A 9,648-nucleotide genomic window follows, 5' to 3' on the forward strand; every position below is an offset into this window, starting at 1 on the left:
ACCATTAATCACTTGATCCATCACATCTTGATAATTGAACAAGACTTTCATCTGTTTGCTCCAATTATCATAATTCTTTCCATCCAAGACTGGAAGATTCGCAGGGAATTGACCATTGTTAAAGGTTGCCATGGTTGAAGCACGAACCAGGCTCTTGATGCCAGATGTTGGCGCAGCTGGAAGCTAGGCTTCGATCACTCTGGATTCGATCACTTTGGCCTGCACAGGCCTAGCAAGCAAGCAAGGATACACGCGCGCGCTGCACTGTCACTCTGGCCACGCCAATGAGCACAGTTTCTGCAGGATCTACTATCCTTGTTGCTGCAACAATGGTGGATGAATGGAAAGAAAGAAAAGCACTTGATTAACAGAGGAAGAAGAAGAAGATTAGAGAAAAATAGAATCAGTTTTATTCATCCTCAATGGGGAAAAGTAGTTGGATTACAATCACTAATCATGAGCCTATTATTTATACTAGATCATCACAATGGTTGATGATTCTCTTAGGCCCTAACCAACTAACAACTTCCTAACTGACTCTAACACACTCTAACAACCTAGGTGAATCAAACACTAACTGACTCTAACAAACTACACTTAACAAACTAACTAACTTGCTTAAGAAGCAATTAGTTACACTTTCACTTTTGCTTAACTTGCACACCAAGTCAGCTTGCACAATATGAATTAACCATCTAGAGTCTTCTTAGATTCAACAACAATAACCGATCTATTATACCTTTCAACACAAAATTAATTATTTATTTTTTCAATTGAACACTCTAATTAATATTACTTGTATCATCACTTTCAACTTAAAATCTTTAGTTTTGAGTGTGGTGCAAGGAAATTATGAATTAGAAAGTACAATTGAAACAATGTGGGGCTATGCCCGTTTTATCCACATTTGTCTAGGGCTCTTTGCGGATGATCCCTAGGCAAATGTGGTCCTCTACAACCGAAATATCTCAACGGCGATTGTCTCAATGTTATACATACGTCAGCCGTATTAGAGCGTTGTGTTGTCTTGGTCTAGCACATAGCCCAACCCTAAACTATCTAGGTTCGTCTCCTTTATCCCTATTTGGTTATGCTCTCTAGAATCCACCGCATTATTTTCTAGTTCTAGGCTTTGTATGTCAATTGTCCATATCACTCAATATGTAATGGCATAAGCTCCCTCTAAATGTCATGTCATAAACCATGATGCCTCTAACATATCCACTGATTGCTTGGATGTAGCCGGTAAAACTACCAGTACTTGAGCAAAATTTCGAAATGTCAACCCTCTAGAAGATCCTACAAAATAAGAGTCTACACCAACTTCGAAACACTGGTATCAAAATTATATAAACAATGCGACCTCGCCCACTTCTCAATCTATGGAGAGCCGGGAACGTATTCAGAAAGTCGAGAACGTAGTGGTATGTCACACTCCCAGTGAATATCGTTGTCTAGTGAATATCGTCGGCATTGTTATACCCAATCTACAAGTTCTCAACACAACCCTCTTTTGCACCCTTGATAAAAACATCAAGATAGGCCTCAACTATACACTATCAATTTTCATGAAAAATAACTAACCGCGTTAATTGTTGAGTCAATTAGACAATTACATTTTCATTATTGTTTGCTATAATAAACGTCCTTTTTACTTTTTATGTAGGCATAATTGCATATCATAGATTAAACCAAGTTAGACAATTTCATTGAAAAATGTCTGTCACATTTGTTTTTGCCAATGACAACTCAAGATAGGCTCCACTCCTTCATTTTTTGTTTGATTAGTAGACGAAGTGACGATTATTACATAAATTCACATACACAATTATGAAATTTTAGATTCAAATTAAATAAAATTGTTCAATCTAATATTATTTGTATTTATCTGTTGAGCTTGAGCTATGTTTGACTGACACATCATTTTTTTTTTTAATTTAGCTTAATAATACACATCATATTTTGGAAATTATAATGTACTTCTTGTCGGAAATTGTTCATGGAATGCTAATGTACTTATGTGTATTACACTACTATAAAATAAATTAACATTTTATAAACAGAGTATCATGGAATTTTTGGATCAATTTGAGGAAAATGGTCGAAAATGTGTGTCCTAATTAGCATTTTAAAATTCACAAAACTTAATTCTCAACTACTTTCTTAGATTTCTAATCGACTTGCGTACATAATATAGTGGTTGCCAGTGTGACTCTCCTCTTAGTTTTATTATATATTACTCTGAAAAGAAAAAAAAAATGACAACATGTTTATAGAAAGTCTTGTAGACACCAAATATGTTACTTCAAGTGGTGAGAGGCTCGATTCTTCTTAAATAAGTCCCCAATACATTCAACTTATAATTTGAATTATTAGTTGGAATCTACAATCTTAGAAGATTAAATGATTTCTCATACAGTGTCAAAAAAAATATATTTCTCATACAATATTTTTTTACTCATACAATATTTTGTTGGGTTTCAAGTGTAAGTGGTTAAGTTACACATCGACCATGTACGAGAAGAATGTTAAATTTATAAGAGAGGTGATCCATTAACCTAATGCCTTAAGGTTTTGGGTTAGGATGTGGCGTCTCACTCTCTTGTGGTCCTGGAGCTTTGAGACTTAATTACAAAATGCTCGTTTGACCCAACTTATTTAAGATTTAAAAACTACTTTAAGAATAAAGTTGAAAATAAAAACTTTAAACTTAAAGTTGTTTGGTAATTTATTATTTTTTTAACTTAATTATCACTTTTAAGTTAAATCTATTTGGTATAATATTTTTATAAAAGTTTTGATATTTTAATATTTTAACACAAATTTAGCATAAATAATATGCTCATGAAATTCATGTTTTTTTAATAAAAAAAAATTATACTATGTAGAGACGTGAATTTTTTTTTTTTTACGGAATACATGGTTTTCATATAATGCAAATACAACATAATTATGGAAGACGTGAATTCTAAGAGTTTAGGAAATAGTCCATAATTTAAAATATAAACTTCAACAATTTTGTTTTCCAACAACCTAGTGGCTATTTTATGATAAACGATAATTCAAATTATTTTTTTTTAAACCCGAATGCCTTTGAATAGACTTAGGTCCGTTTGGCCTAGCTTTTTTTCCTCTTCTTTTTACTTAAAAATGGTGCCAATTTGGGTGGGCTAACACTACAAGAAAACATGTTTTTACTGACCAAACTTATTGAGGGCTAAAAGCCCTCAGTAATGCATTTGTGCAATATTGAAGGTCCAAGGCCGTCATAATGTAGTCTTGGAGAACGGAATTTAATTAAAAATGAACTATTAAGAATTACTGACGGTCCTGGGCCGTCAGTAAAGCAATTGGTATTGCAGACGGTCCCAGGCCGTCAGTATGTTGCTAGCCGTTAACCATTTCTGACGGTCCTGGGCCGTCAGTAAAGCATGTTAATTATGACGGTCCCAGGCCGTCAGTATGTACATAACCGTTGTGTGATTATGACGGTCCTGGGCCGTCTGTAATTGGCCAATTTTGAATTTTAAACTTAACGGTCAATAAAACTACTCCTATATATTACTACTCCTTCACTTCATTTTTTCATTTCCATTCTCTCTCTAAATTTTCTCTAACTTCTCTCTTAAATTTTCTCTAATTTCATACTTTCAACTTTTTTTTTTGACGAAATACTTTCAACTTAATCTCCAATTTCTCTAATTTTCTCTCTTAAGTGGTAAGTGTTTGTGTTTTACTTTTACGAATTTAAAATTTTTGTTTTGTTATTTAAATGTATATGTTCTAATATTTGTTGTTTACCATTATTAATAGCAAGTCTTATTCTCGTGAGGAGCGGAGTTCGTGGGCTAGGTGCGCGCCAAGTAAGAATCTACTCGGCACCCAAGTAAGTAACGTAATTTTAATCTATATAGTGATAGTTTTTTTTTATCATATACTTAGTAATATTTATATTTATAAACAGTATATTTATATTATTTTTTAAAAAAACGAAAATTTTTTTAAAAAAATTTATAAAAGAAATTTTTTAACAGTTTGTGTATTTTAAAAAAAGTGATGTAATTTTCATATTTCCATCTAAAAAGTGGTAAGTGTTTGTGTTTTACTTTTAAAGTTAAAATTTTTACTTTGTTATTTAAATGTATGTGTTCTAATATTTTTGTTTATTTCGAAAACAGAATTATTTTTTTTAAATAAGTATTTTTTTTTTCAAAAAAACAGTATATTTATATTATTTTTTAAAAAAACGAAATTTTTTTTAAAAAAATTTATAAAAGAAATTTTTTAACAGTTCGTGTATTTTTAAAAAAGTGATGTAATTTTCATATCTCCATCTAAACAGTGGTAAGTGTTTGTGTTTTACTTTTAAAGTTAAAATTTTTACTTTGTTATTTAAATGTATATGTTCTAATAATTTGTTATTTACAATTTTTATTAGCAAATTCTCGTGGTCATCGGAGGTCGTGGGTTAGGAGCGGAGTTTGTGGTTAGGAGCGCGCGCCAAGTAAGACTCTACCCGGCACCCAAGTAAGTAATATATGTAATTTTAATTTATAATATTTAGTGATAGTTTTATTTTTACCGTACACTTAGAAATAGTTACTAGCATTTTATTATTACTATGTATTTAAAAAAAGAAAAACAATTATATTTTAAAAAATTATAATATATATGTTAAAAAGTCGGTAGTTTTGTCAACTAAAAAACTTAGTATTTTTTAGATTTAATAAACCATAAACTTTAAAAATAAAATGTTAAAAGTTTATATGTTATTGTTGAGTAGACATATATATATGTCCAAAATACTTTTGAAAAATAAAGTAATAAATTTAATACATATATCGATCTAATTATATATTAATTAAACTATACAGATATGGATTTTAGCAATCGTAATTGGATGTACGATAGACATAATCCTGGAAAGAGGGGCCGGGTTAAAGAGGAATTTAAAATAGGGGTCGAAATGTTTATCAATACAGTAAAATATAATGACATTGTGATACGTGAAGGGGGACATTGTGATAATGTCGTTGGCTTTTGTTAAGAATGCTGGTGGTCCGACTCGAGGTCGCAAATTCGCTGCTGGGTGTACATCTTCTCTATATGCAAGTGACCCAACTGGTTTGAGAGATGTCACTTACACATCTTCATCTTCATCGAGTACAGGACGCTCTCGTCCAACTCAAAGAGAGGAAACCGATGATGAGTATGAAGCGCGAATGAGGGCCACGTATAGAGAAGAATTCCGCGATGAGTTCGAAGCATCATTTGATGACCGGGTGGACCTACGGGTCCAACATATATTGCAGGAATTCTTTGCGCAGCAGAGGGCGCCGGCGGGGGGGGGGGGGGGGGGTTGGATCATCATCTCAAGCTTCGGCACGACAAAATCAAAATGCCGGTGAACAAGAATATCGACCGGATTTGAGTAGCATGGTTAATTTGAATCAGCTGCCGGAGTACCGAGAGGGTGATCCAGTACTGAGTATGAGCATAGAGGATATGAGTCAGATGCTTAATGAACCAGTTCATTTACAATTTTTTGATCCTACTGGGCAAACAAGTGGAAGCAGTAGTGACGGAAGCGGTAGAAATAATCAACAAACTGCTTTCACCGAATACCAGAGATCATTAAATCCACAACAAGACTTCATAATCCCACATCCAAATCAACCCCAAGGCAACTTCTTCCCAAATCAAGCCCCAATTAACTTCGTTCATAGGCCTGTGGCACGACCTCCTTCGCGAACGTCACTCCCCGGAGTCGTAATACACGAGGGAGGTAGAGGCCGAGGCCGAGGAAGGTCGCGTCAGCCAACAGACACTGGCAAGGGGAAGCGACCACTATATCAGCCGCCTGACCAACGTTGATGTGTAATTTTAATAATCTGTTGTTGATTATTATTTGTTTAATTGTTTTCTTTTTGTAATGACAATATTATCATTATATTTAATTATGCTTATGTTAAGTATTTTTATTATGCTTTTTATTAAATTTTAATTTTAATATTTTTTAATTATTTATTATGCAGTATATTTTTTATTTTAAAAAATTAATATTAATTTTTTTTAAAAAAATTAATAATTTAATTATTTAAAAATCAAATACTGATTTTTAAATAATTAAATTATTTAAAAATCAAATACTGATTTTTAAATAATTAATATTTTTTAATTATTTATTATGCAGTATATTTTTTTTAAAAAAAAATTAATAATTTAATTATTTAAAAATCACTGATTTTTAAATAATTAAATTATTAATTTTTTTTTTTAATCAATAAACATTACTGACGGCTCCAGGCCGTCACAAATGTATGTGATACTGACGGTCCTGGGCCGTCACAAATGACAGGCGTTTTGAATTGACAGGTTAGCATTATTGACGGCTCCAGGCCGTCAGTAACGTTATTGACGGTCCTGGGCCGTCAGTAACCATTACTGGCGAGCTAATTACTGAGGGCCTTAGGCCGTCAGTAATGCATGCATTTTAGACGAAATTTGTGCATTACTGAGGGCCAAAGGCCCTCAGTAAATGCATGTTTTCTTGTAGTGTAATTTAGCTTCTTCAAAAAAAAAATTAGGCCAAACAACAATTTCTAAAAGCTATAGTAAAAAAAAAAACAGTTTCTATATTTTAGATAAAATGATAATATATTATCAAATATATCTTTTAACCCTATTATAATAAAAAACAACAACTTTTAACTCTTTTTTTTATAAAAAAAATTAAGATTTACCAAACAATTTTAAAAGAACTTCTACACCTAAAAAAAGCTAGGTCAAACAGGCCCTTACAATAGAAATCATAGTTATAACTAACTTATCATAAATTCATTATTATCATCTAAATTTAAAAGATAATTATCCTAATAATAACAAACTTAAAAAAAAAATTACAACTTTAAAAAGATAACTATCATAATTTTTTTAAGTCACTTATATTGTGTTTTCTTCATTAAAAAAAAGGCACTTCTTATTTTAAGAACTTTATCAAAATTGTGTTTGACTCTACTTCTCCTTAAAAGAAGTAGAGAAGTAAAACATAAGTAGGGTCAAACGGATACAAAGTAGAAAACACTTTAATTTGACGTCTTTAAAATGTTGGGGAGTTCGTGGGAGCTCGGGAGAAACAACAGGGTCAATGCTTCAGGACCACAAGAGAGGGAGACACCACATCTCTACCCAAAATCTTAAGGGTCTGCTTGATCTGCAAAATATAAGTACTGGTAAGAACAATACAGGACAATACAAGACAGAACAACATGAGACAAACATTTAAGGTATTGAATAAACTTTGTGTTGTACGATGTTTGGTGGACAAAATGTTATTTTGACATTTTAGACAACTTGTGCAGAGGACAAAAAGTTGTCCTATGATTCTGTGGGGGACAAGAATTTCAGTTTTTGTCATGTCCTTTGACCCTCAGTTTGTCCAGTACCAGGAATAGTTATAAAATCAAATACAGTACAACAAAAGTTGTTCTGTCCAATCAATGGCGGAGCTAGGATATTTTCTCTGGGAGGGCCGTGTTTGTAAAAAAAAAAAAATTGATCGAAGGGCATGTTTGTATATAGATATATTTTTTTTTTACCATAATATATTATTCATCTATTAATGATGTAGTAATTTATTCTTTTTAATTTTAAATACAAAAATGGGCTTAAAAAAGCTAAACTGTCAATATTATAGTAGTATATTTTTAGTAGATCAAACGCACCCTAAAATATTAGTTTGATTATTTTTCGTTAATTTTTTTTCTTTTGTCGAAACTTTCTAATTTTCACAAATGTGATCTTGATAATCTGAAAATTGGTTGAGAGAAAAATATAGACGACTAAGAATATTTAAATCCATATCTTTTGAACGATTTATCCTTAATTGAAATTCATTAATCATGATCACAACAACTTGGTTTTCTTTTTTTTGGTACATCAACAACTTGGTTTTATTAGGGTAAATTAACCACTTGGTTTAGTTATTTTATTTTAGATACAAGAATAATTGTGCAAATTAAAAGTTTCTATACACATTTGAAATCTATTAAACTATTCCGTCATATACACATTTGATAGTCTTCAGCATTTGTAGGCAAACTCAATTTTATGTTTTTCTCTACAAGTTTCTACCGTCATATCTCTATATATTCATGCCCACACAATCTCATTTACGAGATTTATTCATTCTTTTGAATTTGTCACGAAAGAAAATGCACTGAATTTGATTGTGTTCCTACATAAGTGGATTTTAGATCATTCATTGTTCTTTTGACTTCGCATGTGATTTTGCATACGTATTACAAAATTTTGTAGTAAAGCGTTGCAAAAATAATTAATGCACAATAGAACCATGAAATAATATTTAAGGTGAATAAGTGGAGGTACCATATTTAAACCTCAATCCTTACATTTAACAATAATCTCTACCAACCGATTTATCTTCACAAAACAACAATCAAATCATTTAATATATAAAAAATAAAAATAAAATCAAGTTATCAAATCATTTAATATATAAAAAATAAAAATAAAATCAAGTTGCAGTATAAATAAATGAGCAGGAGTTGGTTAGCTAGTAGAATTATTATTATTTTTTTTTTTTGAGTACATAGCTAGTAGAAATTGTTAACTCTGTTTTTTACAAGCTGGCTTTCTAGTATAGTATGGCAAAAATAATATAAATTAATTCATACTAATTAATAATGATTTGAGAAAGGTCATTTACTTTTGGCAACAATGATATCTTTAGACTATAGCTAGTGTCATTGATATTGGATTCTATAGGAAAAGTGTGGTCCTTTCTTCAATTGAGATATATTTAGATGATTTGAAACAGTATTTAGTACGTGGTACGTTCAAATAATTGTTTCATTTATATAGAATAAAAATGATGGATTGGTATTATCACCTTTGATTAGGTGTATGAATCATTGAGAAATACGATCCAAATGAAAATTCTTGAATAATTGGTGGAACTCGAAAATTTATTTTGGATGAGACACCGAAAAAAACTATAATATATAAATTAAATATAAAAATTATTTATAAAAAAAATTAAATATAATAATTATATTGCATATATCAATATAAGTCGTAAAAAGTAGAAAAATATTATTTGAGAATACTAAAATGTTAACTTATGGCTCATAACTTATAAGCTTATATTGAAGAAAAAAAAATCTATTTGGTATTTCTGATGACCTTATAGCTTATTTATACTATCTTATAGTTTATTTTGATAAGCTAATTCAATTAGCTAATAACTTGTTATTTTTTATTTCAATTTTATTCAAATTATCTTACTTATAAAAATTAAATATGACAAAAATTTGTGAAATCTAAGAGCTTGGTTATGGCAAAAATTTATGGTATTTTTAAAAGTTAGTTTAGAGCAAAATTGAAATTTTTTGTTTGACTATTTATATATTATATCACATGTAATATTTTGTCTAGACTCTAAAATTTTTCTGACCCTGTCATTGACAGGAATCATTCTCAAGTTTTTTTTCTGCTCAACTATCTTCATTAGTTGGTCAACGTTCAGAGTAACAAAACAAAAAAATATTATCATAAAATAAAATAGAGTAACTAAAATGGGAGAATTTAATCCAAATACTCAACAAATATTTACTTATTTTTCGAAAA

Source organism: Trifolium pratense, linkage group LG7 (genome assembly GCF_020283565.1).
Source record: "Trifolium pratense cultivar HEN17-A07 linkage group LG7, ARS_RC_1.1, whole genome shotgun sequence".
Taxonomy (NCBI): domain Eukaryota; kingdom Viridiplantae; phylum Streptophyta; class Magnoliopsida; order Fabales; family Fabaceae; genus Trifolium; species Trifolium pratense.